Consider the following 24,629-nt stretch of genomic DNA (forward strand, 5'->3'; position numbering starts at 1 on the left):
CTTGAGCAAGGCTCCTTGTGCTGTTTCCTGACTTGCAGGAGACCAGCAGAATCTCAAATAATAATAATAATAATAATAATAAAGCCTTCCTTATTTAGATTTTTTTTTTTTTAATCTAACCTTTCAAACATCAAAGTTGGCATCCAGGTTGCCATAATGAGCCATATGTCTCTGTTCAGAGAGAAGAAAAATGGCTGTTCTGAAAAGGCAGGGTTGTAAGCCGTAGAAAATACAGGTCAGCATACGCACAGCAGACAGTGCTTTTTAGTTGTCAGCAGCAAACCCAAAAGATGGATGCATTTTACTTCTGAAAGCGGATGGTTAACTGCACAGCTATCTGCTTGTAAGAACTGAGTGAAGGTGTGAGGACTGTAACTTTCCACAACTGCAAAGCAAGGTCGAGTTTGGAAAACTGGCAGCAAGTTGAACTCCTTTAATGGTGCTTATACAGAGATAGATGGATATTTACTGGGAAAGTTCTCGCAGTGTGAATGCCATTTGCTCATTTATAAGCTCTCTTGTTTTACAAGCACTTTGGGGCACATCTAAACATGTGCGTATCAGCATGAGAAGGAGCAAACTACACCAGTGCAAAGGGCCTCTTCAACTGTCCACAGCACGGATCATAACAACAGAAGAACTAAATCAAACTGCACCCCCAACTCAAAGAGTTGCATAATGTATTATTCAAACAAAAAGTTTGAATGAGGTTTAATCACTTAATAAATTATGGATGAGGATTTTCCAGGATTTGCTGGGAAATGGTAAAAGAAGAAATACAGATCACATTTGAGGAACTTGCCTTTCTGGCAGATGGTGACAGTGAAGTCAGGATATGGTAGAAAATCTAGGAGGGGGAACTGGGCTGAAGCTGCTTGGTTTGCAGTTGTGGACTTCGTTTCTGTGAGCATGCTAATTCCTTCCTTAAAGACAATTTCAATTTTTATCACTTCCCTCTTTTACTTGACAAATTAGAGTATATTTATTTTTTCATTTGACAGCTCCACTGTTTGTCTTTTCAGAAGGATGCTGTGAAGCTCACAGGAGTTCTGAACAAGCAGTAAAGGCAATGTAACAGGGTTTATAAATAGTATATGTGAAAACAGAGTGGCCGAGGTGATACGGTGTTTGGGAAGAAGTGGTTTTGGTATGTTTAGATACTGCTCTACAAACCCAATGTAGTCCTCCTTGGAGCTGGTTGGTTGGATCACTTCAGACACACAACACAGTAAAGACTGCACTGGGGTGAGGGAAGGCAGAGATGCAGTACATGCCCTATAGCTGCTGCATTCAGAGGTGCACCAGCCTCCATTGGCATTTAGGGTATTGTGCATTCCGCCAGATGCATTTGGACGTCTCAAGTTTTTTTAATTTCCTCTCCGTGGTAGTCCTAGTGGCTTCTATTACCCATGCAGAGGAATGAGTGAATTGAATGGTTTCTTTATTCAGCGTGTCAAGAAAGACTGCAAATGCGTCCGCTCTGGATAGCTCAACCAAAGCACTTGCACTGAGGGGTTTGGTTGTCATCCTGGTCTGCTGCTCCAGTTTCTTCTGGAAAATAGTTTCTAGGCAGTCTCCCTCTTCTTCTGAGTTTAGTACTTCTTTTAGCTTAGCAAAATGCTGCTACCTCAGTTGCAGATGTCTTGTTCTCCTTGAGATGGTAATTTTTTTTTCCTTCCAAGTCCACTCTTTCTTCATCTCTAGAAGTCATAGGTTAGTGAGGAGGGGATGGGTGCAAACGGTCAGTGTAGCAGATGTATCACAGTAGAGAGAAAAGGAAGTTGTCAAGATCAATGTTGTCAGTTGTTCTCTGAAAGGTGTGTTGTGGAAAAACTATCCAGTGGCTACAAGGTATCTGTGGCACCTGCACAGCTCCTATTGATCACAGGGCTGGCGTATAAACACCATCAACTGTATAGATTATGCATTAGCTGTATGGTGCTGAAACAGTTACTTATTTATCCTCGTGGTCTTACTCGTGAGTATCCCTAATGAAGCCAGAAAACAACTGGAACTGTAACATGAAGCTTTAAATGGCTGCATGGCTTACATGACTTGGATAACAGTCCTGAAAGAGGTCAAAGTCAAACACACAGAGAGGATCCATCATTTTCACCTCAGTCCTATTCCCTAAGCAGCAGGTGACCATGTAATTTATTAATGACCTTGTAACTGCTCACCTTAGCGAGCAGGACCTCTTGCAGCTGCTCTCTTCCCAAGGAATCTTTGCAAGAGCGAGAAACGTAATTTCTGGGCAGGACTCTTTTCGTTAATCTAAAGTAGTCATGTTCCTTCTTTCAGTGCTCATACCTTTAGATGATGTCAGCCTTTAAACTGTCCTTCAGAAGTGTGTGTTTATGTTAATTGTTTGTGTGTTTTTTTGTTTGTTTTTTTTTGTTTGTTTTTTGTTTTTTGTTTTTTCCAAATGGTATTCCATATTTTAAAAATAAATGTACTCTAATGGAAAATGTTTTGGATTCTCATTATTTTTAAAGAGCTCTTGGTCGGAATTGCTGTCATCTTGGTTTATCTCTGGATTAGATGGGGCTCCAAAAGGGAAATAGAAGGAATACCTAAACTGGCAATAAGACTAGAGAGCTTGAATCCATCACTGGATTCTCTGTTTTGTGTAAGCTGGATACGTGTAATGCAATGGGCCTTTCAGCTCTAGCATGGAAGAATATTCCAACTGAATGTTTTTCATATTCCACAGCAGAGATTCTAATCTTATTATGAAATAATCTAGCTATGCTATGGAAATAGCATGTGTACGCTCTTCAGGTTTTGAGAAGGCATTTCAGTTTTACAGCTGTAAAACTGTATAAGTGCATCTGCATGTGGTGTGATGAGTTATGGAAGTTACGGACGCTTGTGCTTGCTGCATAGGTAGACAGTTCTGCTGCCAGAAACAGAACAGTGTAAATCAAAGTTTGTGAAAATGAGTCTAGAAAATGCATGCACTTGGGTATGTTGCACCACATAGTTTTGCAGCTATCCCAAGGCCCAGCTGCAGCCTAGTGTTCAGGTACAAAAGTCAAAATTCCCGTTTTCTTCTGCTGGGCAGAGGCAGCTTATAAGCACCCTTCCTCCTAGGGTACTTGCCTTGACATAGAAGGTTCTGGAAATGAATGAATATGAATTTATAGCTTATTCACATGCAGACATTTACTAAATACATACCACATGCAATAATGATTTGTTGTGGGTAGCGTGCCAAGCACAGTTCCTATAAGACTGTCTCAAACCACAAAGTGGGTAATTGGTGTAACAGATCTTCTTGGAGTGCATGGGCTTTGCACCTGGCCAGTTTATGGTTTCAAGTCTCAGGGCCTCCCCGCTTGCTCTGTGTTAAGATGTCAGTGCATTGCTGAATAATTGCATGAAAAAACTGTAGGAGATATGAGCAGCTGTATGAGAAATATTGGGTTTGGATTTTTAAATTTTTTTTGTGTTATTTCATGGGCTTCTGAAGTGCTCTGTTTATTTTGCTTTAAAAGGCAGGAGGTTCTCACCTCTAGTACTGACCTAGAAGTTCAGCATCCCTGGCCAGAACTGTGGCTGAGGCATCTTATCCCTTTTATTTAGCCCATCCTCGCCCCTTGCTTTTGCTCGACCCAGGAGTCCCAGAGTGTGAGGAGCCCAAGGAACGGAGCAGAGCAGAGGAGGACAGCGGAGGTTAGGGAGAGGGACCCAGGCGCAGAAGCAGCCCCTCTGTCCTACCTGAAGGAGCCGCTGCTGGCACTGGCATCATGTAATACTGCAGTTGTCCCAGAGACTATCACTGCCTCCTGCTTCAGCATTGTGCTGTCACCGGATTCTTTTGAATGCTTTCTTTACATACCTAGGATTATCTGTGATTTTTCTTTTTCTGTTATCCTAGCTTTCCATTTGGATAACAGAATGAGGATTTCGTTTGTTCACTGGAGTACATGCTGCTTACTCGCTGTGACTTCTGGGGCTGCGTTGAATCTAGAGCGGGCATTGCTCGTGTTTAGCACTAACCCTGTTCCAGGAAAGTTTGTTTCCTGGTTACTTCCAGTTGACACAGTATTTATATCAGAATCGGAAACTCTCCAAGGAGGTTTCAGGCAGTTCCTTACGTAAGAGGAATGAATTGCAGATGCTTGAAGACAAGAGATTGCTTTTCATGTCCCAATATTTGCTCCTTTGTCTCATGCAAGGTCTCAATTTTTGTCTCAGTCAGCAACCTCATGTGTCTGTGAAATTCTATGTGATTGCCTAGAACTCGTCTTACCTATATCCCCTGGCTTTGAGGTCTCTGATGCCAGCAGGGTCTGCTTACAGCTCTGGACAGGCAGGAGCTGCCGCCTAGCATCATCCCATCAAGGGCCAAAAAGTCATCAGCTTTTATAACAGATAAGTGGCATGCAGGTTTTGGATAGACTTACTACATCAGCTCTGGTGTGTGATTTTATGAGGACAGTTATGTTACTGCAGGCATAAATATGGACTAAGCTACTCTAATGTAAAAACAAACAAAAAACTTATATGTACTTTTGTCAATTAGAGATGAGAATAATTGCTTTCCTGTTTTTTTCTTACTATTATGGGTAAGGAAGATCAAGTTTTGCTGTTGGTTGCGTTTGTTTTGCCTAGTAAGGTGAAACTTTTTATGCTCTGTGTGGATCTAAACATCTCAGCAGGTGCAATGTAAGGCTTTGCAAAGACGAGACTGGTATCAGGCCGCGTGCACTGACCCAGCCCTCTCCCTTGCAGTTAGAGTACCACCTTCTCCTCTTATAGAGGGCTGAACAAGCCTACTAGTGTCTCTATCTAAAACGTAGCTGTTAATTTAAAGGTGTTAACATGCACCACCTGGTCCTGTGAGGCTGGGATTAGTCAAGCATATCATTAACACAAATAACTTGTTGAATGAAAAGTAAAAATGAAAGCTGAGGAAATCTGCTAGGGCGTAATTGCTCCAAAATTAACTTTCCACTGTTTCTGCCTTGTGGAATGTCCAATGTGCCAGGAAATATGAAGAGTGAATGAGCAGATGATGTATTTCTTGTCAAACTAATGAAACAAGTGTGAAGTTCATTTTTCTGCTTTTAATATTGATTGCACCTTGTTTTCTGCCCCTTGTCTCAGACCAGCCCATAGGCCAGGGCTGGCTGCACAGCAGCCGAAGCACCTTCTGCAGCTGATGCAGCTGACCTTCTCCACCTCACTGCTTCTGCCACAGAATCCCTGTCACTGTAAGCCTCTGAGGAAAAAACACTCATTCTCATTTATGCCTTCAGAGATGCTTCTTAAAAGTATGTAAAAAAAAAAAAAAATAATGAACTACTTGGGTAAATAAGGACATTGAAAAACCAGGGGATATCTGGTATAATCCTAATACTCATTTTATAGACCACAGAAAAAGATCTTGCTTGTTCTTATGTTGGATAAATATAAAGGATAGAGAGAAAATCCCATTACAAGTCTTTGTTGTTGTTTTGTGATGGCTTCACTCTACACTGCCTCTGAGGGAACACCTTTCAGGAAGGTGGCTTTAGCTCTGCAGCACAAATGACACGGTGATGATTGTAGCAGGTGGTGCATGTTCCCGCCATTGCCAAATTCCAGCTTTGATAATGGCACAGTTATGTATTGCTATAACACCAAAAACATTTTTCCCATCCATCTGCAATGATTTTAGTAAATGAATGCTACAGAGAAATGGTATTTAACAGATTTATTCAGGTCCAGAGAAAGAAAACAGTACTCAAATGAGCCAATTTTTTGGTTAAATTCATTTTGAATTAATGAAATTTCTCTTACAAAATATCTTTATTGACAAAATTTGTACAGAAAAATCTAAAACAAACCTGTTGAGTCTCTGGGTTCTGGAAACCCATCGAGGTTTTCTAGACAGGGAAAAATGTTTGGTTTAGTTGCATTGAGAAAAAAAAAAGGAATTTGTTTAATGCCACTTCTAGTAAATATGAAATTACTGAACCTTCTATCTGTATTTATAGTTTGCTTTTATGTACTCACTGATGGGTTTTGAATGAAGGACAGGGTAGTGAGTGAAAGTTAAATGGTTTTTGAGCTGTTAAATGGTCTGTGTTCATCTTTCCCTTCTTGGGTTCAGAGAAAAGGAGAGTAAGTTAATATCATGTTTAAAAACAATGCTAGAAATGAGTGGTTATCTACTGTTTTGAGAACTAGGAAATTGTCAAGCATAGATTGCTTTCAACGAAAGAGATGCACATGTGTTTTCCCTAGTTGGAAAGTAGGGGTGCAGGCTGTTGTTCCTTGCTAGTGAGGGTCAGAGGCATCTGCAGAAAAACTTTATGTTCTGGTTAATTGCTGGTGCAATGTCCTCCATGCTATTCGTTTTGCTTCCAGTGTGAACATGTGCATTTTGGCTGTATTTATATCAAAACATAGCAAAGTGCAGATGACAAACATCCACGCTGAGGCACAGAAAAGGAAGGGGTCACGCTTTTCAGCCAGATTCTTTCTAGGTCACCAGTGACTTGAATGAAGATGTCAGTATCCCACATCTGTTTTCGTATCTTTCCAGACGTCTTGAGGTGAGATAAGAGGATTCATGCAGCTAAGAAAAAAACTTATCTGTATTGTGTTCTTTGTGTGCCAGCTAAAAAAGTATCAGGCCTCCCCTGGCAAACTTCATGCTATGAAGAAGTTTCACTTGGCTTGAAGTTACCTATATTTAGTAAAGAATATAACAATATACTAGAAATAATATCCTTTGTTTAACTTTTTTTAAAACCTTTTCCCTTGGTGATCTGAAAATATGACTGTGCTGCAAATGTTGCCAAAATTATGATTCCCCTAAAAATCTTTGGAGAAGAACTGACAGTGACAACTAATATCCCCTGTAAAAAGTTGTGGTTTGGCTTTGATTTGTGGTTGACTGTGGCTGGAGTGGCAGCTGGAGGTGCAATTTGCAGAAGTACTTCCAGAATTGCCATTCATTTTCAGTTGCAGTCGGACAGTTTGAACTGGGTTCAGGCTTGGCTTGATTCTCTATTTTAACACACCTGGATCTTGTACTTTTTTTGCACTTCAAAGGTTCTCTTGTTCTCTCCACCATCATAGTTATGTGATGGTAATTCTTTCAAAAAGGATGGCTCTAGAAGGCCAATAAATAAATAATTCATGGCGTACCCCCTGAAGATCTGCTTTCTGGATAGCTTGAAGGCTGTATGTTAGCAGGAGGCTTGGGTTACACTGGGACATTTTTAAACGGACGGTCACACTTTTAAAATGAACAATTGTTTTTTATCATAATAGCAGCCAGCCTGAAGGGCTAATAAATTCCACTGAGTTACCAGAGATATAGCTTAGTCTACTTGGAATCCATAATGAATTTTTAATCGGACTATTATGGCTCCATGGTACCTGCATATTCCATTGAAAGCCTGAAAACCATCCTGTTATAATTCAATAGAAATCTAAAGAGTCATATATCCTCCTTGGGTTTCTTGAGCTTATTTTCTTGGCTTGTCATAACTCCCAGAGACTGGGGAAAAGGCCTCACTCTTTTCAACCTGCTTCTTTAATTATTTGCTTTCCCTCACTGAATTTTTCCCCATCAGTAAACTCTTTGTTCCCTCTCTTGCCCTGTAACAATTTGGGTGCTTGTTGTTTTGAAAATCTATTTGGGAAAGTAACCCTCCAACCCGAGTGGTGGATACTAAGTAAGGTTGTATCTACTCTATCAAGTACTGTGGCAATTTATAAAGGAAGGTCAATGGACCTGGTATCCACACTGCTCATTTCAGGCTTTTTTTTCCTCATAACGAGATCTAGTTTTGCTATCTAGACTACATGCCCTCTAGCAGTCAGAGCACATTTCAGCACAGGTTTGTATTAGGGCACATTGTATGTGCTTCGACATGTGAATAAAAACAGGGCAAGGGAGAACAGTCACAAGATTTACGACAGGAATATTAAAATGCTAAATTGTTGATATAGCTGCTCTCTAGGTGTATCTACCTGAGAGCAGTGCGTGAACTAGACTGTTCCTGTGGCTTGGTCTGGAGAGCAGACACAGTATGCTTGTATTTCTTCTGTGATGGTCTCGGGACTAATGGCAAATTCCTGCCTTTCCCTCTCCCATCCATTCAGGATGGATTACAGCAGTTTTCCCTCTTGTACGGGTTTCTTCAGTTACATAACTCCTTGTTTATTTAGTTGTTGTTGGTTTTTTTTAATGCTTTCTCCCCTGTGGAGGTTGAAAGGCTCTCAACTGAGCATTACTGTTACCAAAGTTTCAAAATGCTAAGATGTCCGTCCACCGTTTTTGCAGAGCTCAGAATACTATACGAATGGTTGTCATATTGGCATTCCACTAATCACAGAACATTTCCATGCTGTGGTACCCTGAACAGTTTGTCTTCGCTCATACTTCTATGTTTCGTCCATTACGTAGCTTATTTATCCCTTCTGCAAGGCTTCCAAAGAGATCCATGCTACCAGTAGTGGCCCAGCTTAGTTCCAGTTACCACTTATTCTCCTGGAATGGAATCAGAACCATGCTTTATGTGACGCAGAACACGAAACAGCCATCAAGTCAGGATTTTGTCGGTGGGGTGGGCAAAGTTACAACAAGCAAGCGTAAAAGAAAATGACCCTATGTCATTCTCTTCTCTTCAGGTTCTAAAAGTAATGTTGTTATTTAATGATCCTCAGCTGAATGGTACTCCAGAACTACGAAGTATTTTATCAGTATAGCCGACTGTGTAAAATCAGCTCTGTAGTTACTTAAACTCGCACCAACTGAACAACTTGACCGTGGATTACAGTGGCACCACGGCAGGCAGAGCCAGCCAAAGCTCTGACCTAGAATTTTGTACTCCGGCCACTAAACCACATAGCAACAGTTTGATGAGTGTTCTTTCACAATGGGGATGCTGGAAATACATTTGCTCCCTTGAAAAAATGTTCTGCGTTTGGGATGCAAAGTTCTACCCTGCCTTTTCCTCTGAAACAAGAACAATATACAGTAAAAAATAAAAAAAATAAAATCCTAGACAGCTCGTCTGCTTCTGAATTTTTGTTTTGTCCTCTTTAGAGAGTTGACTAAAATCCGGACACATGATGAATATTTCTCCTTCAGGTCATTGAACTGTTTACCTTTGAGCTAGCTTCTGCCTCTTTCTAATGAGCTGATTTGGCTGCTAAAAGTGCTGGCACTCCCCGGGACTGAGAGGACAATGTCTTCTGAACTGGTCCCTTACCCTGCTCTGCAACACAAGCTTTAGGGAATGGTTTTCACTGTTTATTGAGACTGGGATTAAGAATGGCTGTCTTTTGAGTGGCAGGCACTACTGGGGACCTGTAAAAGTCTCCCTTTGAGTTTTTCCTTTCTTTTCACGCTGTTCAGACAGTGTTGTAAAGTCGCACCTCTGTTAAGAGTGAGAAACAACAGCACTGCAAAGGAGTGACTTTAAAGAGCCTGGCTGTCTTTTGGCACCTGGTCATTCAGGACGGGATGTGTTTAAAACCTTAAGCCCCCCCCTCCAGCTGTCTGTGGAATACTTGTGAAAAACAAAAATAATGCTTTTCCTATTTTTCCTAGGGCCAGCTGTGTCTGTTACAGTCAAGTAACTAAACGGTGTAATCTAGCGCTGATATCCTTTCAAGCTAAACTGATCACCAAGGGAAGGAAAACCAAAATGCTCAGCCATGGCTTGGACTCTGGGCAGTGACTTGGGTTTGCTTGGCCACGCGTGTGCTTGTGGCTTTCAAGCATCTGCCCAGGCTCTGACGTCCCAAGGGTAAGACAGTGATTTATGACAAGCTTTGCACTTTAAACAGTTTTTCATGTAAAGTTCGACTGTTAGTGTCCAACTTCTCTTGCAGCTATGTAGGTACAGGCTTTGTTAGAAAGGGCTATTGCTATATCTGTGGGATATTATTTAAAACTAAAAACTATATATATGTTAAAAAAAAAAAAAGTAAACCATCCTAGCTTGTGATGAGTGCTTTGTTTGCAAACCGTTTTGCTGCATCTTACCTGGAATATCTCCAGCTCCCTTTTTTGCAGCAGCTGCTTGAGACACATTCCCAGAACTAATAAGCCACCCTTTCTTCCAACAAGAGAAAGGCTCTGGGTCTGCCGTAATTGCTCCCAGCATTCTGACTCTACCTGGAGTGCTTCCATCTCCTGTAATGAGTCCAGCGTCTGCTCTGCAAACCACAGTGTGCAGAGCTTTGGTTGTTAAAAATACTTAAGACTTACTTTCTCAAATGTACCTGTATAAGAGTTCAAGCCTTGACAGTTCTTAGTAGTATATGACACAGTTTTATTTGTTTTTGACTTCACACTTGATGCCCATTAACACTTCAATTTAAAAATGTATCTTACGAGATTGATAAATCTTTTCTTTAATAACCCTAAGCCTTGTCTTCTTGCATAATAGCATTTTAAGTATTAATTGTGTATTTCAATAGAAGCCACCATAGCACGTGCTTTTCCTCTTGACTACTCCTTGCTTCTCTACTTCTCTTTAGATGAGAGTTGCTTTATGCGCGTGTTTACCTTGGCAGATTTGGTATAAGTATTTCCAGATTTGTATTTGCAAGTAATTTTTGCATATATATAACAATGGCAGCGTTGAAATCCCAAGCAAAAAGTGCTATGTAGCTGAAAAGCTTGGTATAACTTCATAGCAGAGCAAAACTGCCAGCTTTTGTCTAAAAGCAGGAGTTTGAGAAATGCGAGCGTGTACGTTAAAGCAGGAATTAGATCTGCTGCCCATACGACCGGCATGCGTGAGCGCGGCTAGGCAGGTGCTGCAGTCCCGGCGCTGTGCGGACTGCTTGCTGCTGCACCTCCTCTTGGCTTGACCTTGGCACTGGGCTTCCACATATGGGAAATGGCTTGAGGCACTCTGTTTCCAAATTTCTTTCTCAAAAAGATAACAGGTAACTGAGAATGTAGTACGTTGTTTCTGCCAGTTGCAGGCTGGAAGTGAACCGACAACCTGGCTCTTAAGTTCAGAGGTGCTAGCCCTAGCAAACGTTTTTTTTTTCTTTTTAAATAGCACAGACCAAAACCAGTTTAGTAAGTTATTAGTTATATGCTGTGCCACTAAAGCGTTGAATTTGCTTAATTTTCGTATTTTCTCTTTCCATTTAATTGCTGCCTGCTATGTTGTCATCAGCATCTTCATTGGCGTAGCGAAGTCCTGGCCTGCTCAGCACACCTACCGAGGCTGGAGTAGGCTTGAACACGTGAGGCATTTGTGTGGTGTGAAGCTGTGTGCCTGGACTGGCCTCGCAGGATGCATGGTGTTTTTCTGTCAGTTGGATGTAAGTCATTGTTTGCATGTAGGCTCTGCTGAGAAGCCTTGGGAGAGAACAGAACTGAAATGCACTTTTCGTCAACTCTCTGCATATTCATATACATCTGTGTACTCAGAAAAATACCCAGTGATTTACACTGCCAACAAAAACAGTTGTATATGATGAATAGCCAATCCTTGCTATATACTGCTCCCATATGATCTACAGCATAAAAAATATTTGTAGAAGGGACTTGGCAAATAACTTTGAGAAATTAATACATGTGGAAAAAGCTGTGACAAAATTTAACAACAAAAAAACGTTTGAATCAATTACCATGTTTTACTTGAGAAATCCTTTACTTTAGAACTCTTTCATTTCACAACTGTGCTGTTTTCCAATCTTTCATAAATGTATCAGTAGTATAATTCATAAATAGAATTTTTTTCTGGTATTCATTTTTCATATTTGTGGAAGAGTAGATTTCATTTTATTATTATTTCTCCCATAAAAGGAATATGCATTTATATCTCTGTTTACATGTGTATGCTCACAGCTAGTTATTTTCCTTCTTAATGTTTATAAGAACTCTTCACAATGCCTTTTGAAAAGCACACAAACTCTATTGTTGCCTGTTCTGTTAACTTAACGTATTCAAATAGATGAAGGAGGGAGCAGATTTTCTTTAAAGAAGCCATGCTGCTTTCAGCAGTTTGCACTTGCTGTATCAATGTTGGACTGTGCTGGCCGTAATAACTTCTTGCTAGTTTCCCCACTAGATGTTCATGGTTATTATAAATCATTCCTTTATTATAGACTACAGTCAGTACAGTACACTCTACATCTTTGAATTGACTGAAGGTATACACTCTGACAGACTTTCTGCAAGTACACATAGTACTGCACCTGTCTGACCTTTTTATAACACAAATCAAGAGAGCGTTAGAAAATAGACTCAGGGTTTAAAAAAAGGTGTTTTAATCGCCAGTAGGAAAACAGTATTGGAACGGTGCATCCCAGTCGTTTGCTTTGGCCAGTGGTTATTTAAGGCCCAGTGATTCTGTTGCTTGCTCTACATGGGCAGTGAGTTAATATCCTGGAAGTTTTTTGATGGTCTGTCAGCAGTTCTTACAGATATTCCTTTGCAGTTTTCACCTAACATAAAATATGGTGTAAGTGTAATGGACTGTGGCGAGTTTTTTGTTTGTTTTTTATTTTCAGTAATTTAGGATTAGGTCAGATTGTCTGAAAAATGATGTACATATATGACCAAAAACTTGTTTTCTAATTTGACAAGAAAAGATTTTACCACAGACAAATTTATTTTATATTGTTTTCATTTGACTGTCTTGTCCAATATCAGATATATTGGATTTTGAGATTTAGCTCAAGTTACCTCTTCTTCAAGAATTTGTCTGACCCCCCACCTTGTATTTGCTCTTAATCTGTGGATTTCTAGGAATATGGAAGGGAATTTGTTATTCACAGGACTCTGTGCCTGACCTATTTTATTTTTTTTCTTTGCATGTTTTGCTCTACAGTTTTGAAAATAGTCACAGGCTAAATCTCCTAGACATGTCCTCCAGTGAATGCTACAAAAGCCTGAAATTTTAGCTACAAATTTCAAACACTGCTAAATTGCATGCACGTTGAGATGAAGGGGGATAAGTTTAGTTTAATTTCTTGAGTGTATAGGTCAACGGAGGTTATGTAGGAGGTAGAGAAGTAAGGCGTATATACTCATCCTTCGGTCAAGTCATAATGCAGCTTGTATAGATAGCAACATGGCAGATTTTTCTCCAGTCAGTAAACCACTAACCTTAGTCTCACTCTTACAGTACCACACTTCTCCAGGGTGAAAAGAAAGACACATATTTCTAACAGTGTTTGGTACACAGCACCTACACAGCCTTGTGACTACCAAATGAATGCACAGGCACTTGAGATTTGGAGTTCTTGACCACCCAGTTTTCCTGAAATTTCCATCTTTAACTTTCATTATGGTAGTAGCAAATAGACTATGAAAATATGTATTTAAATAGTTTGGCCAAAAATACTGCATCTATTTCTATAAATCTCTTAAGCACACTGTTAAATATTTGTTAATGCAGTGTAATCCTCTTGTAATTACCTATAGCTCTTGCTGATGTGTACTTCTCTCTAAGATAGCAGAAATTTCTTGCTTACATTTTGCTTTGCTGGAGAAATGCAAATAATTTCTGTTTGCAAGCAAAATCAAAACCAGGATGAGTATAGATCAGTAGTTATGATGTAGAGAACTGAATTGTGGTGTCAGTACCATGTACTGATGCATGATTGTTACTGTTCTTATACTGCTGCGTTAACAATCAAAAAAAATATGTCTATTTAGTGCTCTGCACGATGTTTAAAGCACTGTGTGTTAGTAAAGCCTGCTGTTTGGAATGAGTTTCCTATCAACACTAGACCTAATTTTGTTAGTTTTTCAGTAAAAGTCAGGATTTGGGAATGTTATCTCCTTTACATTTGGATAACAAGTCTGCAGGACATCTTTATCTATCTCAGAAGGTAGTTATATCTAGATTTATTACTGCCTGTAAAGAAAATGTGAGAAATGTAAGATCTTGTAGGAGCACTCTCCAGAAGTCTGAGTTTTCAGAACTCTTGTTTTGGCTATTTTTCCACTTTCTATTCAACGCCCAAACCTCTCTTTCCTTCTTCTGGGAGTTTGTTTTCATTGCTGCACCTGCTGATACTTTTGTTTTCCCCCAAAAGAGCTTGATGATAAACCTAGAAATTTTAAACATTTCAGCTGCTGAAATATCTTCTTAGAAATGAAACTTTAAAGAGTATGTTATTGCTTGGATTAAGAAGGGTGGCACTGTTGCTTAGAGAGCTCCCATAAATACAGTGTTGAAGCATCTCAAAGGAAAATGCACACTGGGAAAGAAGTCAACAGCAATCCATTGATTTCTTGCTACACTTCTGAACTGTGTGTCTGTTTTCAGCTTATAAATGAATCAATACACAGTGAAGTTGTGATCTTGAAGAATAGTTACTGGTATGCCGCAGCACTTGTTGCAGTTAGGGCAATAGATAAGAGCTGGGAAGAGCTGTGCTCCTGTTACTCATTCAGCTCAGACTTACTCCATGGTCTTAGGAAAGTCCCTTTCCTTCTTTGGCTTCTCACTTCTGTTATCCCCTTTTTCTAGTTAGACTGTCTGACTAAGTTATATGGGACTGTCTTTTGCTCTGTGTTTTGCCAAACACAGCACGAGGTCCAGCTGGATCGTCTGCTGGATCCCTTCTATATGTGTAGATCCATCTATTTTGTCCATTGCTGTAGTCCTATAGGTGGGTTTCTACGACCAGAAATGATCACTGTATGTAGAAAGTGATCACATCATGTGTTGATGGGATCTCCGAAGTCACCATTCTCCTTCTTGAACTGCAGCTGGTTTGTTCTCTTGCACTCTGCTTTTGATGAAGAGAAGGTTATCAAGTGTCTTCATAGTTTAAATTTTCCTCTCTACATTGAGGCTGAACACAGGAGTTCAAATAAGTTTAGATGTTTGGGAAGACTAAGCATAAAATCTTCCACTGAGAACATCCCGTTTTGAAATCAATTTCATATCTACCATGCATAGTAGTCATATGCAAAATGCTGTGTGCGTCACTGGGTACATTGGTATTGGTCTGATTGGACAGAATTGGGAAATAGGGCAGCTTTGTGGCACGCTGCTTCTGCTCAGAGCTGTTGTCAGTGATCTCTAGCTATGCCATGTGGTTTGCACAGTAGCTGCTGTAAAGAAACAACAAGTAGAGAAGAGAAGAATTTGGAGGTGGCACCAGACAACAGTGCAGCAAACGCTTACAGTGAAAAAGAGCCAGCTTTACTGGGGAGTGTCATCTGCAGTACATGCAGCAGATATTTCCTAGCAGGATCATGATTATGGAAAAAAATGTGGCATTAAAAAAGGGTAATATGTTGGTTGTAATGCAGACAGAGGAGCAGGAGGGAAAAATGAGCCGCTTGCTGAAGTTTTCAAGCAGATTAATTCTTCAGCTTGACAAATTTAGCTGAAGTATTTTCACAGTGTTTGAAAAGCCACAGTCGGTGGTGAACGAATAAAATGTGCTCCTTGCAGACAAGTAAAACAAATGAAAAGCCCACGACTGATCAGTTCTTGGTCCCATTTTAAACAGTCAAAGGAACAGAGTATGGATCTGCATCTGACCTGGAAAGTGCCAGTGTCTGCCCTGGCTGATGTTTCTGAAACAAATAGCAGAATCAAGGTCACAAATCACCAAATGGAAAAATATGCCCATCAAAAGAAATAGGGAATGCTGTGTATTGTGCCCAGAAAATAGTGTTTGCCTTTTGGTAGACAAATGTATGCTTTGAGGGGTTGCCTTCACCCATATACCTCTTCATTGCCTCTCATTTGGGTATTAAATTGTGTAGAGGAAAACTTTTAGGTGTGTAAGGAGATTTCATGGTGGAATCCCAGCTATTTCGAAGCTCAGCTGCATATTACCCTGTGTCAGCAGTAGTATATAGCTTTGTGCAGGCACAACAGATCTGATGATCAAAGATTTGATGTTGTAGTTTCTGTGAGTGTTTTCCAGCAAGTTTTATTGATGTGCATACCTTTCAATGTACTCAATATTTTTCTTGGGAAGGAATAGAACAAAAAAAAAATCCTTGTTATATGACTCTGTCAGTTGTCTACAAAAAGACTTAACTAATTAGTTGACCGTTCAGCCCTTCAGATGTGGCTGGAACATGGTACAGTTCCCTTGGGCTTTCGTTTTAGCGCTGTATTCAACTGTTTATTTCTGTCCTCTCATATTTCTTCCCTTCCACTGCCTCAAAGTAGCAACCTTATTAAAAATATACTTGATGCTACTGGATGCCTCAATGGATAATGGGGTTTTGTGTAGAAGTGTGTCAAAACCTTCACCTCAAATGCTGTGAGGAAGATCTAACTCTAAAATGTTTATTCCAACTAAGTCTAGTATGCAAGCTACTGAATTTTCCTAAGAATTCTAATATCTTCGGCTAAAAATGTCTTCTTGATCTGAAAAAGAACACAACAGAGGTAAGGTATCAACCATTTCTTTTGCAGTCAGTTCCAGGGGTTAATAATCCTTTGTGTATTAAAAGTAGCCTCACTTTTTATTCTTTTTATTCTTTTTGATAGTTTTTTATTCTGCTTATACACAGAATGCAACTACTTGATGTATATGAAGAAAAATGTAAATCAAAGCCTGCCCAGAAACATTTCTGCTGCAAACTGCTATAGGAAGTCTATCCTGAGGCACCAGGGTACAAATCACTGGTGGACAGCCCTTCTGGTGAGATGGTTTTTGTAGGGGGCCCTAGGAGGACGCTCATTCAAATTTCTTCCAAGTGTGTGGCTGGATAGTCATAGAACCAGGATTTTGGCTAGCCCTTCTAACTACTGGCTCTTAACAAATTACTTGAGGTTATTTGTTGATTTGGTTGAGTATTTAACTGGTTGGGGCAGGAATACTGGAAGATGTAATGCAAAGGAAAAAAATGACAGCACAGCTGTGCAAATAATGCTAAGATGTTCTTCATGTCCTCTCCTCACTGATTTGTATCTCCTCCTCCACATGGCCAGAGAATGCATTAAGTTGTATGTATGTGTATTTCTGCACATTTGATGTGCATAAATATAGTTCTAACATGGATTATTATGAGCATAATTTATTAATGATAGTTTGAAGAGCACACTCAATCTGTTACAGCCTTTAGGGCATCAGCAGTAGTTTGAGGGTCCAAGAGGATTCTGAACTATGATCAGCATGACACATGCCAGTAGGTATATCTTAATCAGAGGAACTGCCCTGGGGCTATTTTTAGTGTGGCTATCGGATGTCTTAGGATGGAAAATTGCAGAGCTCTGTTTCAAAAGATTCTACAAAGCCCGAGAGGATGACCTCAAAATATAAGCAGGTTTTTAAGACTGCGCCAAGCATGAATACATTGTAAGAAAGATGAAGGGCAATTTTTGCCCTTCATGTCATGCAGAAGTGGGAGAGGGGAAGATGCTTTCCCCAAAGTGTAGTAAGCCATAAATTCTTTAGTTTTTGTTTCAGGGTTTCTTCATTTCTTTTTCTCATTGTTCATATGGCCCAGTCCTAATACCTTCTTATTAATACCTGTATCATATAATTCCCTACTATGTTAAGCCTCGGCTGTGCAGATTGAGCTGGTGCGTTACTGCCACGTAGAGTTCAGTGCCAGCTACTGTATGTTTTTTATTATCTTTTGTACACTTAAAGGCAATCAAGAGACCCTTACACAGGATTGCTTTCACTTATCATGCAAATAAATGGATGGCATTTTATTCTTTCTTACTTATACACACAATCCAACCAATACTATTCCTAATGTGCAGCTACAAAAACTCCAGTAGAAAGTATATACAATAATTGCCACATTTATTTGAAATATAGCATGCATATACATATACAAATGCATAGACACATACCTTGTTCAACTACACTGAATTGCAAGCTACTGAAGAAACATATGCTTAAGATTGTAATGTGAGAACTAACTATGCTGCAAAGCATGACATGTGGCTCCATGTTCTTAATTTTAGTAGTATCTAATCTCTCTGTGGCAGTAATGCACCAGCTCAGTTTCCACAGTCAGGTGTAACTTCTTGTTAGTCTGCCCTCACTACATGAGAGTAGAAAAAAAAAAATATTTCTTTGAAATTCCTTCCCAAACTCATATAAAAGTGCATATGAAAATGCTTGCTTGGAATGAAAAAACATGTCAGTTTATTTGAGGATAGGATTTAAATATTCTCTTGATTTACCAGTACCATATCATTGTCTATATTCTTCTGGAATATGCTGGTGTTGGTTTTCTGAGTTTCGATACCTGCCTTGGATATGGAGAATTTTTTTTTTTTTTTCTTTTTGAAGTCATGGTCTTAACAACTGGGTGGCTGCACAACTCTAGTTCCACACAGAAGTTTTAATAGCTTAGTTGTCTGGTACCCATGCAACAATTGAACAAAATTTTATTTTGGTCTAGAAAATAATTGAATAAAACAACACACAGATATTGGTGACTGGCAGCAAAATGTTATGTGAAAGCATCTGTAATCTGACATACATGCATGTTGCTTTACTGAGTGCAGTTGGAGACTGCATTGCCTGAGGTTTACAGGTGGTAACGCATAAGGTTACGGGCAGGTCAGACCATGCAGTATCCTAACTTTAGTTTGTATGTTACCTTTTTTTTACTATTTGTAGTATTAAAAGGGGTTATAGGATTGTAACTGTTTGTTTTATTACCTAGCTGGGTCCTCTCTAAAAACCATACATTTCAAGACGGTAATGTGATCTGTTTCCTGTTCAAATTCTTTTACCATGCTCCCTAGCTAAAATCTCTGTCTCTTTCCTGTTTCAGACAGTGCTGTGTACGGCAACTGTACATATTTGTAAGTTTGCTGTTCCCTACCCTGAAGACTTCGTTGATTAAATGTTAGCACTTTGTTGCCTGATTTTCTTCCCTCTCCTTTGGCAGCTTTCCTCATCTCTTGGCAGTTTCAGTTCTTTGTCCAGGCTGTCCAGCAGGAGATATTCTCATTCTGTGTACATTTCACAGGAAGGACAACTTTTGTTGCTTCTCACAGAAGCCTCATAGAATGTGCACAATGTTTCCTTTTCAACCAGCAGCCTACGTAAATCTGTAGGTTCCAAGGAGTCTTCCTGCTATCAAACTGTAGCAGAGGTGAAAGACATCTCTTTCAGTTCAACCTTCCATTACATACCATGTTCAGCAATTAATTATTGATTTATTGCAATTACACTGAGGACCGTTGAGATGTTTTTTCTACCAAAAGTGCTGTGCTGCAGTCTTTAACTGCATTCATTAGATGACCTGGTGAATGGAAACCCCAATGCTTGTGGAATTATGAGACATATAAAGTGCCTTTTGTATGTAACTACTAATAGGATCAGTACCTGCATCAATGTAAATGATAATTTATTAAGGACAGGGTTAGTAAAAGCTCATTTGACGTTGGGAGTGGAGTTAGAATCATGCTTAAAATCTCACCCAAATGTCCTATGACCTTGTCCGGCTTGTCCTTATTTCATTGTACTCAGTTGGTCATTTGGTAATGGTTAGAATTACACGCATGGAATTAGGTACTGAATTAGAGGTATCTTTTTTTTTTTTTTTAATTTAAGTTAACAAGTACTTATTACTGCCTTGCAGCTTTCAAGCTGTCTTACAAGCAGAAATGTTTCACATCTATAATAGCAGCTGCTGTTTTCTCTTGTTCTAAGCATGCATTTTCTACTGCTCTATTCCTATCCCTCTGCATATCCAGTTTCCAAGTGAGCTGTTAAAGGGTTATCTTGAGAGGAGATCTCTCCTGCTTTCCTGGGCCTTTCCTGACTAGAAACCCAAGTGGACTTGGAATACAAACTTTCTTCAAATACATTAGGAGTAATTTTGCAGGGTATTCTGAAGCAAGTCCTCTCTTAGCCACCTAACACAGTGGAACTTTAGCTTGAATTTTGTGATTTTGCCATGTTAATCTATTGCTATCTATTTGATGCTAATATTTAACATGAATACTAGCCTGTTTTAAAAATACATATCATTTTCCTTCTTATGTACAAGATCAATAAAGAAGCTAAGTTGTTCCTATTAATAACTTGAATCTAGTAACCTGACTGCACTACCAAAGTCTCTTTTTTTTTTTTTTTTCTCCTTTCCTCCCGACAGGTCCTGGGAGGAGAAGGGGAGGTGTTAAATGAAGTTCCCCAACTATTCTGGTTTTGATCATATATTTAGAAGTAAGGCTCATTTGATACAGGTGGTAAGTAAATGGCTCCTAAACTTCTGCTACTAAGACTGTAGAGTTTCAATTGATAAGCTTCAAACAAATTTTAAAAGTTTATAATGTAATAAATTTCAAGTTGAACTCAGGATTAGAAAATTAGATTACAAATGCAAGGTATAGTGGGAGATAACACTGAACAAATGTTTATTCTGTTTAATAATCTATTTTACATAGATGAATTTGTGATTTGACAAACATGAATTGAAAGTACTGGTCGCTGAATTAATATTCAGAACTCAGTTACTACATTTGGATGATATGGACAGACCAGAAAATATACACAGAGGAAAGATTAAACACTCAATCAGCACGTCACAGAATACACTAGTAGAGCCAAGAATGGGGAATTAGGTTTGTTGTTTTTTTTCAAACTCAGGGTGGGGGAATCTGTTTGGGCTATGCAATGACTAAAGTGCAAAGAGTTCAGGGTAGATGCCTGCAAATACTTGGGGTACACGAACATCAGTGAGTGAAGGGAGTAAACAAAGAGTTATGACAGAAGCGAACAGGTTGTAGCCAGGAAAGTGGATCTGTTACGTTCTGCTGAGGGTGAACTGCATTAAGCTGCAAATATGGAGGCGGTGGAAACACATTTTCAGATGCATGATGAGCTTGGCCAGAGCACAGGAAAATATACAGTTGGGATCGGTCTTGTTTGGGCATGGAATATAATGAAATGAATCTATGATTATTTTTTTTCCATTTCTAGCATCTATGATGTCACTCTTGTGAAAACATTTCATGATAGAAAAATAGATAAAAATCCCTCCACTGATATTTCTGTCATGTTCTGCAGGGATGGAAAGTCACCATGCTGAGCTGTCAGAGTCCTGGAGAGTAAAACCTTCTTCTGCTATGCATCATAGGCAAGGGCAGGCCATGGTGTGGGCTGAGATGGTAATTATGTTTTATAGCATCTATATCTGTGGGTCTTTTTACAATCTGTTGCCAGAATGTACTATTTTAAGAGGTGAGCATGTGCCTGTTGAGGATTGATGTGAGCTCACCAGCTAGGGTCTCGCACGCCACCAAACAGCTGTCAGGACAGAGCATTCAGCTCCAGTCCTGTACTGAATTCCATGCAAAAAGCCCCTGCACCCATGTGGAGTTCGTGGATCTGCCTGTGCAGAGCTCATTGAGGGATTCAAGCAGACATCAGGTTGCTCCCTGCAGCTGTTTTTCATTGTGTGTGAAGTGAAAGAGTCTATCTTTGAAGCTGGATATGGTCTGGTGATCTGATGACATACTTTATTTGCCAGCATCCTTGGAAATGCCAGAAAGAAATGATGACATTTCTATGTGCTTGTTTAAATTCTCACTTTGAGTTTAATTCCTAAATGTCGAGTTTGGAGAGCATTGTCCTGCAGAACGATGCACTGCTTGCTGCTCTGCTTTGCCTGTGTCCTCTTCTCCCCATCGCAGGAGCACAGGACCCAGACACTTCCAGCGCAGATCTTCCTCTGGGGCAAGAATAACACAGGAGAGCTGAGAGAGGAGAGAGCAGTCTTTGCCGCAACATTTAAACAGCTGGGATTCCCAGTGTGCTGCCAGCCAGCTGGGCTGCAGCTCCAGCAAAGGACAACTGCCTTCATCCCCTCCTGCTGTTCTGCCATACGTACTGCACAGGATTCCTCAGTTGAGAGAGTTCTGTTAGTTTGCATAATGATCCCAGTATGGGGATTCTGTAAGTTGGTCAAGTCCTGTTTGGTAATTCAGCTTCATGTCCAGAGAAAAGCTGTACTTCAAAAATGTGTCCCATACTTGGACAAACTTGACAGTTTCTTTGAAGAGTTCTAAAACTGACAAAGTTGCTGCCTGATCAGAGAGCAACAGAAATGTGTATGAGGGACCAAGCGTCACAGTTTGAACAGTGATTTCAGCTTAGAGAAAGTGAGAGTTATACCAAGTCTTCGGTGTCAAGTGTAATTTCAGTGTCACTTGGCTGATAAAAGACAGGTTAAAAGTCTACCCTTCTCCTCTGCACTGGTTTCAAAGATCACCACCAGGCCTTTCAGATGGGTGTTTAAATTGCATCTCCTCTTAAACAGATAAAGAAAACACAAAACTGTTCTCCTCCCTGGTTGTTTCCTTTGTACTTCTCTTCATTATTTCTATGCTTTCGGTGTTGCCCTCTCTTTAAAAAGATCCTTGGAGAAGACTTTCAAAGATGTTAATTCCTTCGAAAACACAGCTTTATCTGCAATATAGCAGAGAAACAAATTTATGGTAAATCACTGGACATATTCAAGGTCTAAATAACTCTGAACTTCCAGAAAATTGATCTACAGAATACATGAAACAAAGGAAAATGCATAGCTAACTAGAGAAATTAAGTAATTTCCTCCTTGCTGTGATACTGCTTTTTTAACAGCTCTGTATAAAATCTGGCTAGAGGTAATGCTAAATAGGCTGTCAGAATAATTTCAAGTGAGACAATGGCAAAACAGATTTTTTCCTTTGAGCTGGATTAGTTTTTGTTTTGTTTTTGTTTTTCCCCATAATAAATGGGGTATGAACTCTGGCCAATTTTCCTTTTGACATTAACTGCTGCTTTGAAAACTCTTCCTAGGAACTAACTTGTTGAAGGATACCCCCTGCTCTAAAATATGTTGTGTATTTTTTTGTTTTGGTTTTGTTTTATGAAGAGGTAGGATCTTGCATTCTCAGTCTTGCGGTAACCAATGTGTTGCTCACATCATTTCTGAGAGTATAATAATTTTAGGACTGGTGTCAGTGATGGGAGCGTTGTTGTTTATGTAGTAGTAGTGGTGTAGTCACTATGAGCTAAGGGATCCTGAACAGGGATATAGTGGGATGAGGTACCTGTTTGCAGGAACGTACCCTGTAAAGAGTGTGGGGTGAGGCCTGCCACAATGAGCATAGTTGAAGCAGTTTGTGGAAAAGTAGTAGTGATGCCAGTTTTTAAAAGTTGGTTCAGGAACTGGTGCATTAAAAATGGTGCATCTGTACTGAGTCTTTGGTGATGTGTTGTTACGAAACTTGCAAAGTGCTAGTGGAGCTCCTCTGACACAGATGATCACCTTGGCTGAGTGCGTGGCCAGCTCAAACAGCGGGAAGCCGCATGGAGTCCAGGGAGAACGCTGTTGGCACAAAATGGCGGACACCTGTCGCTCTGTCAGCACGCGGCCTGCACTGCCCACCTGCTCTGCTCACCAGCACGTGTGGGCTACAGCCCTGGTGGCCCCCGTAGCACACGGCAATGCACTGAGCAGTATTCTGTCAGGTGTGTTGCAATGAGCTGCAGACATGGTGCCAGAGCTCTGGGCAGTCTATGCTACCACCTGCCTCTCAGGCTGTGGGGTATGCCTGGTGCTGCTACCTGAGATGGAGGACGAGGGAAGCACAGCTCTGTGAGGTGTGCCCTGGTGGATGAACTGCTCTGCCTGGTGGCCAAGCTTTGGGAAGAGGTGGGGAGGCCAAGAAGCATCTGAGAGTCTGAACAGGTGATAGATAAATGGAGCCGTGCTCTGTCTCCTCAGGTATGCACATGCTAACCTGGCATGGCCACTGCTGAGGCAGGCCCAGCATCTGGTCTACATCTGGGTAAAGGCAGCAACTTGAGGGACACCGAGCAGTGGAAGCAATTTACTACACGGAGCCACAAAAGAAGTCCCTGTCTGCCTGCTCAGCTTCCACTACTGAATAGGTATGAGGCTCTGGGAGTGGCAGACGAGGAACGTGAAGAGCCAGAAGAAGAGGCATCTGTGCAAGTCCTCCTTCCAAAGTCAGATCAACCAAGGACTCGTAGCACATGTACCATCAAGACTTGTCTCATGAAGAAATCATGGTGAGTTGTATTCATAGATGACTCTCTCCTCAAGGGAATGGAGGCAGACCAGACCCTCTTCACAAAGAAGTTTTCTGCCTCCCTGGGGCTCAGATCAGGGATGTTACCAGGAAGCTTTCAAGCATAATACAGCCTTCAGACTATTACCCAGTCCTCCTCTTTCGACTGTGACATAGCTCCTCTTCCAAAGACATAGCTATAGGAAGCCTGAGGTCCAAAAGGCAAAATCTGATCACTTTACATCTAAGGAGTTGAAAATCCAGTCTAAATCCTGAGGTGGTCACTCTGAATTCATCTCAGCAGTGGGCTCAGAATGACTCAATAGGAAGATGACAAAGGCTTCAGTCAAGAGGGCTTTTCTCTAGCTTTATACTGTCTGACTGTTGCAATAGTACGGTAGTAAATCAGCTCAGAAGGCTTATACATACAGCTTGTGTCTTTGAAAAGCTTACTGTGTTGTCATGTGCAAAACAGGAAATGTGTAATGGTATGAACCCCGGAGGAGCTGATCCAGGGCAAACTCTCCTGACCTCGTGGAAAACACATCCATCTGAACCTCACAGTGAAATGCAAACATACAAGTTAACCACAGAAGTTAAGAAATATCTTTGCCTGCATTGTATTGCTTTAATATGGAAAATTTTAACATGAGAAGCAGAGCAACAAATAAT

The 24,629-nt window shown here is 40.3% G+C and overlaps 1 long non-coding RNA gene across 1 annotated transcript in view; it reads left to right on the forward strand.

Moving 5' to 3' along the window:
* LOC310902397 overlaps positions 1-22,409 on the forward strand; it is a 58,537-nt gene extending 36,128 nt beyond the window's left edge. The window contains exons 2-6 of the long non-coding RNA XR_014586694.1: positions 9,560-9,758; positions 11,148-11,295; positions 20,033-20,126; positions 20,947-21,047; positions 21,573-22,409. This is a non-coding gene — a long non-coding RNA (uncharacterized lncRNA). The remainder of the gene's footprint in view (positions 1-9,559; positions 9,759-11,147; positions 11,296-20,032; positions 20,127-20,946; positions 21,048-21,572) is intronic.
* The last annotated feature ends 2,220 nt before the right edge of the window (positions 22,410-24,629 follow it).

The sequence above is a fragment of the Anser anser genome (assembly GCF_964211835.1).
Source record: "Anser anser genome assembly, chromosome: 7".
Taxonomy (NCBI): domain Eukaryota; kingdom Metazoa; phylum Chordata; class Aves; order Anseriformes; family Anatidae; genus Anser; species Anser anser.